Source organism: Brachycentrus maculatus, unplaced genomic scaffold, assembly GCF_059751285.1.
Source record: "Brachycentrus maculatus isolate JH-2025_06_01 unplaced genomic scaffold, ASM5975128v1 h1tg000236l, whole genome shotgun sequence".
Lineage (NCBI taxonomy): Eukaryota > Metazoa > Arthropoda > Insecta > Trichoptera > Brachycentridae > Brachycentrus > Brachycentrus maculatus.
In genome coordinates this window covers 129,333-140,561 of record NW_028280987.1, presented here as the reverse complement: position 1 = coordinate 140,561, position 11,229 = coordinate 129,333, and the positions used below count along the sequence as shown (strand labels likewise).

Here is an 11,229-nt window from a genome sequence, read left to right as displayed (position 1 = left end):
ACTTATATTTATTAAACTCCCCTGGGAATCGAACCCGGGACCTCCAGAACGGTAGGCGAGCATGCTGACCATTACACTACGGAGGCGGACAAAATTATACTCTTTTTATATCTAAATTATACTTTTTTTGTATTGAAATCTAATAATTCAAAGCCATTTGCAGAATTAAATGAATGATTATTATTGAGTATATCGTAGTCGTACAGGAGAAAGTGACTAACTAACGAAACGTAAAATTTTCAGGAGGGCCATTTAAGTCACTTTTAATTGGCAAGAAAATAAACAACAATGCAGTTACGTCATTTTTAACAATTAAATACATTATACTTCCAAGTTTAAAATCCTTTGGGATTTTTTTCAGGGCAATATTAAGCTAGTAAGATATCAAATAGTAAATGATCACGTTTTTAATAAAAATGCACTCGGTCACTTTCTCCTGTATGACTACGATATGTTCAGCAAATTCGGAGAAATGATTATTATGTAGGCATCTCATGCACTATTTAAAGCGTGGAGCGTCCGACTGAAGTCGGATGCTCCAGGGTGAAGGTTAGCAATCATCATGAGAATTTTCGCTTTGCCTGCAGCCACTCGGTGCTACATAAAAACCGCGCTCTTAAGCCAGGATATTTATTAGGCCTTTTTACCTTGGATTTTATTTTGTAATATAATTTTTTTCATATATCGAATGATTTAATCTTCTTTGTGGATGCTTGGGTGAAAATGATCCCAGTGTTTCCAGCTTTCGACGTCATATGGAAGAGCTGAAAATATGTAGCATTGTACAATTCTCAGTTCGAAGTTTCTATAACTAAGGAGGTCATGAATTTTGAAGGAGTTTCTCTTCATTCTTGCTTCTATCTCTTGGGCACGGTTCCACTGGTTACTATGCCAACAGCCCAGCTAATTGATAAGCTCATTTCTAATACATATGTTCACATTCTAAGGGGCACAACTGGCAATTGTTTGTATTAACTAACATACATTTGATAAATAATTTAATAAATGTGAAATTATCTATCTAAATACATAAATTAATATTATTTTGAGAAATAAAAAGACTTCGTTTTTTGATACATCAACATTTTTACTAACCAACTAGTTTCGGCAACAACCTGTTGCCCTCTTCAGGGTTTATTTTATGACATCTTTATTTCAATTACAAATTATACATAATTATATATCTATATTATATTTAAAATGTAAATTATAGGATCACAAAAATTTATAGTTTTTTTATCATTCTAATCTAGTCATAAAATAACCCCTGAAGAGGGCAACAGGTTGTTGCCGAAACAACAGGTAGTTAATAAAAATGTGAGTGGATCAAAAAGTCCTTTCATTTCTCAAAGTAATATATCACTATGATCCACAAAGTCAATGCTTTCAATATACAAAATAACATAAATTAGTATTCACACATACTTCTAAGTTCAGGGGTAAATTCCAATTATATTCACTATTCTCAATCTTAAGACAGGATGTCGAGTCTTCAAAAGGACATTCGGCCTGACCTTTTGATTGTTTCTACAACTTCTCCGTCTTCCGCTTCCGCTCTTGCCTTTTACCTTCCCCAATATTGTGCTTTGTTTAGTTCGTGTCATGAATGTGTTTGCTTGTCACCAATAAAGTTCGTTTGTTCAATCTCATTATAAATTTTCTGTCTTGTTGACTCATTTCATCCTTCTTAGCACCTCATTTCAAACCCTTTAAATGAATTGTTATTCATCATATTGTTTTCACTTATGTATGTTTCACAAATAATATGTTTATGCGACTCTGAATACGACGAGCACTTAAACAGACGCTCTAAAAAAGAATAGCTTAGTCTTTACAAATAAACTTTTACATGGATACAGTTGTTAACGTTTATATTTTCAATGCATTTATTGTTTTGAGTTTTCACCAGCGTGGATTAAGATGTGCTTTTTTAAATACGATTTGTGTGTGCTTCTGAATTTGCATTCGGCGCACGAAAATGGTTTAGGGCGAGCATGAGTAATGAAATGCCTTCTTAGTTGATTTCGAAGCGAACACGTGTAATCGCATTCTGAACATGAAAACGGCTTCTTATTAGAATGCGAGAACAGGTGTAACCTTAATTGATATTTTCGCGCACAAGTATATTCACAGAGTGAACAAGAAAAAGGTTTTTCACCAGAATGTTTTAACATGTGCGATTGTAACTCGACTTGTTTTAAACATTTATATGGACATTCTGAACACGAAAAAGGTTTATCGGTATGGATTAACATGTGCGCATTCAGTAGTTTCTTCTGCGAGTATTTGCAATTACATACGGTACATGAAAACTTTTTCTCTTGCAAACTATTTGAAGGTTTTTCATCGTGCCTTAACAAATGTCTGTCCAGAAACCATTTTCTTGAACATGTATACTCGCAGTCGGCGCACGAATAAGGTTTTGCTTCAGGATGAACTCGTTTCATGTGGGATTTCAATTGTCCTTTTTGTGAACATTTAAATTCACATTCTGAGCAAGTGAGTAGGCTCGCTCTATGTTTTAACATATGCCTGTTCAAATAAATTTTTAATGAGCAAGTATAATTACATTCTGCGCACAAAAAAGATTTTTCTCCAGTATGAACAAACATGTGTTGTTTTAAATGCGCTTTTCTAGCACATTTATAATCACACTGAGAGCATGCGAACGGCTTTTCTCCATGTATTAAAATATGCATTCTTAAAACACTTTTTTCATTACAAGCGAATTTGCATTCCGGGCAGGAATATTTTTTTTCGCTTTTGTGAATCAACATGTGGGAATTTAGCCGTCCGTTCGTGTAACATTTATAAGAACATACCAAGCATGAATACGGTTTTTGCACATCATGTTGGATCTTACGAACATGGCTAAGCATATGTGGTTTCAACATTCCTTTACGCGAGCATCTGTAGTCGCACTCCGGACATGAAAAGGGTTTTTCACCCGAATGCCTCATCATATGGTTATTCAACGTGTTCTTTTTAACACATTTGAAGTCGCACTCCGAACATGCGAATGGTTTTTCGCCGGTGTGTTTCATCATGTGGGTTTTTAGCATTATTTTTCGCGAACATTTATACTGGCACTCGTTGCATGAAAACGGTTTTTCGCCAGTATGCGTCATCATATGAAATTTTAAACCGTATTTGTCAAAACATTTAAAATCACATTCTGTACACGAAATTATTATTTTTTCAGTATGTGTTTTAATGTGTGCTTTGAAATGGCTTTTTACAGCACTTTTGAAGTCACACTTTGAACATGTGAAAGTATTTTCACTGGTGTGAGTTAAAATGTGCGACTCAAGCTGTGCTTTTTGTGAACATTTATATTTACAAACCGCGCATTCGTACGGTTTAACGTCCGTGTGAGATATCAAGCTGTCATTTGATATCTCTTGAGAAGTTTCTTGTTTGATGTCAGAGTACGAAATATCTATTTCAGATGTGAAAATTTGGTTACCAAATTCTTGTTTGATGGGTCGTGTTGCACTGGTCCCCGATAGAGATGCCACTTCATTCATGTATTCCCCAGTACGGGAAGTATCACCATATCCAGGAACAGTCCCTGGTTCATCCTTGATGACAGGATCAACTAGGTAGATGATCTCATTCTTTACAGCGGAGTATGATGCATCTTCGCCAGAGTCTAAAATAGTACTAATAGCGCCAGATTCCGGTTCACTTTTGATTACGACGGGACATGGCACCTCCATTGTGTCTCGAAATCGAATATCCTCGACGAGCGCATCGCAAGTCTCTGATTCAACCTTGACAAAAACCGAAACAGGATCCATCTCTGTTTCAGTTTTCAAGATAGTTGTATATAAACTGTTCATACGTATATTTCTCTTGCATGTCAAATACCTGCAAGATTATAAGCGTTATTATCTTTATAAAAAAAAATCAAAATATATGACATACATCAAATTGTTTAAAAACATATTTTTCTCAACTTATTCATCCATTTTTCGTGTTTTTAGGATGTTTAAATTTTTTACAGCGTTCATTTACGGATCTTAATGGTGAGGACTGACCGGAGCATTTCGTCGTAACGTAACGTCGTAACATTGCTCGCGGCGACAATGTTACGTTACGACGTTACGGCATCGCTGACTGACCGCCATCAGTGCTCGTTTAGAACACAACTGCTCGCTTGTGCTCAGTATTGCCATATGCCAAACCAAAAAATCTGAATTACAGTCTAGAAATCTGCATTAAATTTGTATAGAATAAATAACCCAAAATCTGTATGAATCTTTGCAACTTTGCATTCGTAGTTAAAATGTCGGACGACGAAGATGTGATTCTTGGTTGTGATTTTATTAAATTACAGCTTACTCCAGATGAAGAAAAAACAGATTCCTCGCAGTTTGGGGAATTTCTCACAGATTGGCAACCCTGGTAATAACCTAAAATTGCATCCGACTTCGGATGGATCATTCGGAACGAGCGGCGAGCAGTTCGGCTCGCTGTACTGACTATACAAATGCTTGCATCGTAACGTGTTACGTTAAGACGAAATGGCTCCGGCCGGTCCCTAACATTAATTACGTTACGACAAGGTGACTCCGGCCAGTCCCCACCATGATGCTACGTCATCGAAACTATTATTAACACACTATTAAGTGACAGAAATACCTTGTTTTTCCTTTATCATGAGCGAAAATCCTTTAGTTGGTACAATAATACTTGTTACACGGGATGAACACTCGATCTAAGTTAAAATACTGATTATATGACATGACTCACCCGTCGCCATTTCACGAGAAAAGCATAGACAATAATATTAACCATAGACATTACACTTCTTTGAGAGTAGGATCCCAAAAAAATTCTTAGGTAGGTACCTCAAATAACGATATATTTTTTTGAATATTAGGTAAAAAAACTTCTGAAAAATATTAAAAAAAAATTCCTTTGGGTGGACTCTAGTACTTCGAGTCATATTTTTGTACGCAATGCACGAATAATGGTTTATTTCGAAGAAGTACATACAATAATAATTATATATGTACTACTATGTAATAAAAACAATACCAGACCAGTCTAACTAGTCTAATGATGTCGATAACAATGTAACCTGGTCACTGGTCAAATAAAATAAATGTGAGAAAAAGTTCATCGTTATTGTTTAACTCATAAAATAAAGTCCATCAAGAAATGTCAGTACGAAACTTAAATCTAAAAATATTAGCGTGTGCATTTTTTTATTTTTTTTTTTAAATATGAAACGTTTTACTTCAACCCTTGAAAACTTGGACTCGTGATACATTAAGCACGTGGTGCACTTTTTATTTTCTCCTCTCGGTCCAAGGAAAGAAGGAAGAATTTTCTGCATCAGGACCCAGGTTACTTCATTGTTTGGTCTCCCTGTACTGTGGAAATTGTTTTTTGCTCGCTTACCCTCAACTGTTTGCTTCCCAAATATACCCAAAGTAAGAAGGAACCCCTTTTTTCATGTCATGAATAATTTTTCAGTTACTGACAATTCCCAAGATATGGAGTCTAAGTTAGTAATTTAAAATGGCTGTTTTTTTCAATAACCCTAAACGGGTGTCAATTTAACCCTCTTGAAATCACAGGGCGATATGTTAAAAATCACTATATTTATGTTTTTTTTATTATAAACTTCTACAGGTCAGTTCAGGGTGTTGTATATACGTATACATGAGTGATTATATTACAAGCATTTGAATTCATATTTGTGCATTTATTTGCACCTACATATAGTCCACCTCCATAGTGTAATGGTCAGCACGCTAGGCGACCATGCTGGAGGTCCCGGGTTCGATTCCCAAGAGGGTCAAAATAAATATTAGTGATTTTTCGGTCTAATATTTATTTAATATGACCCTGGACTGGTACCTGAAGCGGAAGGCTGATAACATTCCTTCGTGTATTTAACGATCAAGATAACACTGCTTTTATAAGCTGCAGTGCCCTATGCACCATTGGGTGCGGATAAGGGTTAGAAGAAGAAGACATTTAGTAAAAAAAAATTGAGAAGGACGGGAGGGAAGATCAATCTCTTAAACTCTCCAAAAAACCAGGAACACCACGATATTAATGTCATTTGTATGAGAAAGTCCAGGTACCTGCTTATTTACTTTTCGCATGGATAAAAAATAAAGCATATATTTTTTAATTAAAATATTTTTTTTGGATAATTTTAAAACGTATTTTATTTGCATCATTAAATCATTATTTAACAAACATCCTTATGAATTATATGAAAATAGAATTAGATCGAAGGAGTAAAGAATAATATCCGCGATTGAACTCTTGGCCCAGATCTGATGTATGGTTTTGAAGAATTAACTACTTGTGTCTGTAACCCGTACGTCGATTTTTCCTTCTTAAAAGTTACCCTAGTTATTATCCATCGACATGAGTTAACAAATGTCGTATTAAGGAACGTTTCACTGAACACTTATACTGACAGTCGGAGCATGAGAATGGTTTTTCATTGGTATGAATTAACTTGTGTTTTCTCAAGTCACTTTTATTTGAGGACTTATATTGACACTCGGAACACGGAAATGGTTTGTCGTCAGAATGAGTTAAAACGTGCCTTTTTAATTGGCATCTCTTTAAACACTTGTATGGACACTCTGTGCAAGAAAATGGTTTTTCGCCAGAATGAGTTTTCATGTGTAAATTTAAATCACCAATCCGCGAACATTTATAGGGACACTCTGAGCAAGAAAATGGTTTCAAGCCATTATGAGTAAACATGTGTGATCTTAAGTCCCCTTTCCTTGCACACTTATACTGACACTCTGAACATGAGATAGGCTTCTCGCTAGAATGAGTGAACATATGTGACTTTAAATCTCCTTTCTGTGAACACCTAAACTCACACTCTGTACATGAGTATGGTTTCTCGCCGGTATGAGTAAGCATGTGCCTGTTAAGTCTACTTTTCTTGGAAGTCGTATACTGGCACTGTGAGCAAGATAATAATTTCTCACCAGCTTCTTCGCCAATCTTACGACGCATATGAGTTTTCATATGCATTGTAAGATTACATTTCTGCGAGCACTTGATGTGACAGTAAGGGCAAGAGTATGGTTTCTCGCCAGTATGAGTAATCATATGTAACTTTAAATGGAGTTTCCGTGAAAATTTAAAGTGACACTCTGAGCAAGAAAACGGTTCTTTAATATTTTTCTGCGAATCTGAAAGGAAGAAGAAAATGATATGATAAATTACTTTTCTTTGACTTGCACATATTCAGAGAAACAGTGTATCGTCATCCACTCTACGAGTATACAATCACATTGGAAATTAGGCAGTTTAAAGTAAGAAATAAAAGGTTCGATTTTTTAAAAGTTTTTTTTGTGTTTTTATTATTTACACAAATATTTCAATTTCACACTATTTCTGTAAGCCTAAACGGCTCATTTTTAGAAATAGGTATCAAATTGTGGTAGAGTGGGTTCGAACCGAAAAACTCTGACTTGGAGTCCGCCACACTAACCACGGGACCACAACCCGACACTTGATTAAATTATCAATGTCTACATTCATAAATACAGCCTTAAAGCAGACTAAACGGTCGTATATATAAGTAAAATAAAATCAGTTAAATGATATGAAAAATATAGAATGCCATTTAGATAATAAATTTTAAAACGGATAAATAATTTTATTTTTTGACATCTCATAAAAGATGAAGAATGTGGAAGTCTGGGCATTTAAGGGGTTGACGACCGTAATAGGCTGGTGTAAGTGATCACACACGTGTAACAATCACCATTTCTATCCATTATTGACAATCACACTAATCAAAATGCCCAGACTTCCATATTCTTCTTCATCCTTGATGAGATGTCATAAAAATAATATGAAAAACAACCCTATAATTAGAGATAATCCAGATTTGTGAACAAGTATTTGGACACATTCAAAATGTTGGATAAATAATATAAAAAAGTTATACTCACTAGAAACAGCTTTAGTTTTTCTTGAGGATTTTTGTATATCTGGATATTGTGCATCTATATTCATGTACATCATATTGCTAGATACTCCCTCGTAGTGCGGTTCAGCACTTGACTTCACTTCGACTAATTCATTTTCAGTGTGAAGATTATATTCATTATGACTTACTGCTTCCGTCTTGATAAATGTAGTTTCAGGAAGAATAGAGGATAATTCTTCTTCGTGATAACCGGTTTCTGGCTTCTTCTCGAGGAACGATGCCTCGTCTTCAGTGTGGAGAGTCTCATCGTCACTGTCTGGTACTTCGATCTTGATAATAGGAACATCCGGGTAGATAATCTCCTTTTTTACAGCTGAATATGACATATCCATATTACAGTGTGGAATATTACTAATAACCCCATCGGGCTCTGGCTCACTCTTTAGTATCACAGGACATGGTGCGTCCATAGAATTCCCAGTTAGAATAATCCGTTCCATATCGCCAGTCTCCGGTTCAGCCTTTACACGAGCTAAAGAGCGGTCCATTTGATCATCAAATATTACCTGCAAATATTACTATTGTGGAGATCATACAAATATGACTAGAAAGTCACTGTATGTTTAACAACTATTTGATTTAGTCCCATATAACTACTCTTTATTATTGTATTACTATAGTTTTACGGAGGGCTTTTTTTTAACAAAAAAGGTTCCGCAACTCACTTCATGTCAAGCTTTTTACAAAAACAAATTATATTCAAATATCATTTAAATAAAAATTAAAGCAACTTCTATCATTTTGATGAATTATATAAATATACGAGTGTTTGATAATGTCTTAATAAGACGAAGCGCGTCACATATCATATTTGTAAATAAAAGTATAATTCAATCCAATAACCGTGTTTAATTTTGGATATACACCCAACAATTCAATATGGAATTCTACCAACTGTCTGCAGTTATAATAAATATAAATATGTATATATTTATATATATATATATATATATATATATATATATATATATATATATATATATATATATATATATATATATATATATATATATATATATATATATATATATATATATATATATATATATATATATATATATATATATATATATATATATATATATATATATATATATATATATATATATATATATATATATATATTATTATTATAATTATTATAATTATTGCATTATTTTACCGATTCAACTAATATAACGAGTAGTAGACATGATTCAAACTATTAGTTATTGTCAATTTTATTTTGTATTAAAATAGGGTAAGTGTTTTTTTTGTATTATTAAAAGCATCTTTAACTTTGCGGTACGGTAATGTAACACTTTCCTTATCATTCATATTCAGTATCGTTTTACTCTACCTGATGAATGATTATTTCGAACCAGTAGTCATGAAGTAGTGTTGTTAAGTGATATTACACAAAGTAAACCATGTATGATAAGGAGAGTGTTAGAGCTAACGTTACCTGCGTCAGTAAATACTACACACGCATGTCAAATAATGAGCACGTACCAAATATTTAATGAAGTTTCCTATTTATATACGTACAGATAGAATACGTGTCGACAGTCATTAATGTCAAAAGAGATCGCACAGTAAAGAACATAGACTATATGCGCGGAGAGTTCATTTGTCTTCGCATTTCTATAAACAAAATAGGTGTTTAGTACCTACTTATGTCCATAGAAAATAAATATATGAGTTCGGCTGTCCAAACTCAAAACACAGTAAAAGACATTTTTTTGCAGTACGTTTTTTTGCATTTTTGAACTAAGTAGAATCTACTTAGTTCAAAAATGCAAAAAAAATGTCCCTTACTGTGTTTTAAGTTTGACAGCCGAGTACCGTCGTTGAAATACGATTTTATTCATTAATTTATACTGTTTTAATTTTTTGAAACTACATAAACTTCTTTTAAACGTACAATACAATTAAAAAGATATTTTGGTGAGTTATTTTATTTTATATTATTTTTTTACATCTCATCAAAGATGAAGAAGAATATGGGAGTCTGGGCATTTACGGGGCTGACGACCGTCATAGGCTGGTGTTTAAGTGATCACTTTACACACGTGTCACATTCATCAATTCTACCCATTATTGAAAACCACACTACTCAAACTCTTGGAAGTTCCATATATATTGACCAATTTTGAAACTTTATTCTTGAATTACTTAAACTTCACTAGAGACATCTATTGGTGAGATGAAAAGAAGCTTTTTATCGAGCAGAAACTCTTTTATTAGTATGTGAGGTCCGAATTCTGGATTATAATCACACACATGAGAAACGCCAGAAAATATCATTTTCATTTTTATTATTTAAGCTTAGAATTTGACCAGATAATTTATTTATAACATTTTGAGTGTGTCCAAATACTTTTTCACAAAATCTGAATTATCTCCAATTACAGCAGTTATTTTAACACCCATATATGGCTAAATGGTGTAGGAATAAAATACTAAATGTGTTAAAACATAACGATCTTTATTTTGATAATGATATAGTAATATAACATAACAATAAAACAATAAATAGTGAAACAGAACAGTAATTAATCAAAACATTGGAAAATAATGTGAAAATAATAGTAAAAAATTTATCTGGCCCATAACAGTTCTAAGCGATTGTTTTTAAAACAGTAACATAAAATACAACCCTTTTTATGTCTTCGAGCTATCATCGTACCTTTAATTTTTATAATTTTTTGTATTACAAATTAAAAAAGTCAAATAAATATCTATCATTTGCGCGAATAACAAAATCAACTGTTAAACTGGCGTTTTTTGTGACAAACTAACATGATTTAAGCATATATATATATATATATATATATATATATATATGTATATATATATATATATATATATATATATATATATATATATATATAATATATATACATATATATATATATATATATATATATATATATATATATATATTATTTATATATATATATATATATATATATATATATATATATATATATATATATATATATATATATATATATATATATATATATATATATATATATATATATATTTATATATATATATATATATATATATATATATATATATATATATATATATATATATATATATATATATATATATATATATATATATATATATATATATATATATATATATATATATATAAATAATATATTTCCTTCTGAAACACCTATCGCGTTAAACGAGATTTAAAAAGCCTGTTTTTTAAACGTTTAAAATCAACATTAGAAAAGAAC

The 11,229-nt window shown here is 32.3% G+C and overlaps 2 long non-coding RNA genes across 2 annotated transcripts; both read right to left on the bottom strand.

The window, feature by feature from the left end:
* Window positions 1-1,342: 1,342 nt before the first annotated feature.
* LOC148306584 (uncharacterized) lies at window positions 1,343-4,785 on the bottom strand. Its single transcript, XR_015837975.1, has 2 exons — window positions 4,645-4,785; window positions 1,343-3,870 (listed from the first exon to the last, which is right to left on the bottom strand). It is a non-coding gene; the product is annotated as an uncharacterized LOC148306584 (long non-coding RNA).
* A 1,374-nt stretch (window positions 4,786-6,159) lies between these two features.
* On the bottom strand, window positions 6,160-9,573 carry LOC148306583 (uncharacterized). Its single transcript, XR_015837976.1, has 3 exons — window positions 9,482-9,573; window positions 7,953-8,496; window positions 6,160-7,184 (listed from the first exon to the last, which is right to left on the bottom strand). It is a non-coding gene; the product is annotated as an uncharacterized LOC148306583 (long non-coding RNA).
* Between the last annotated feature and the right edge of the window lie 1,656 nt (window positions 9,574-11,229).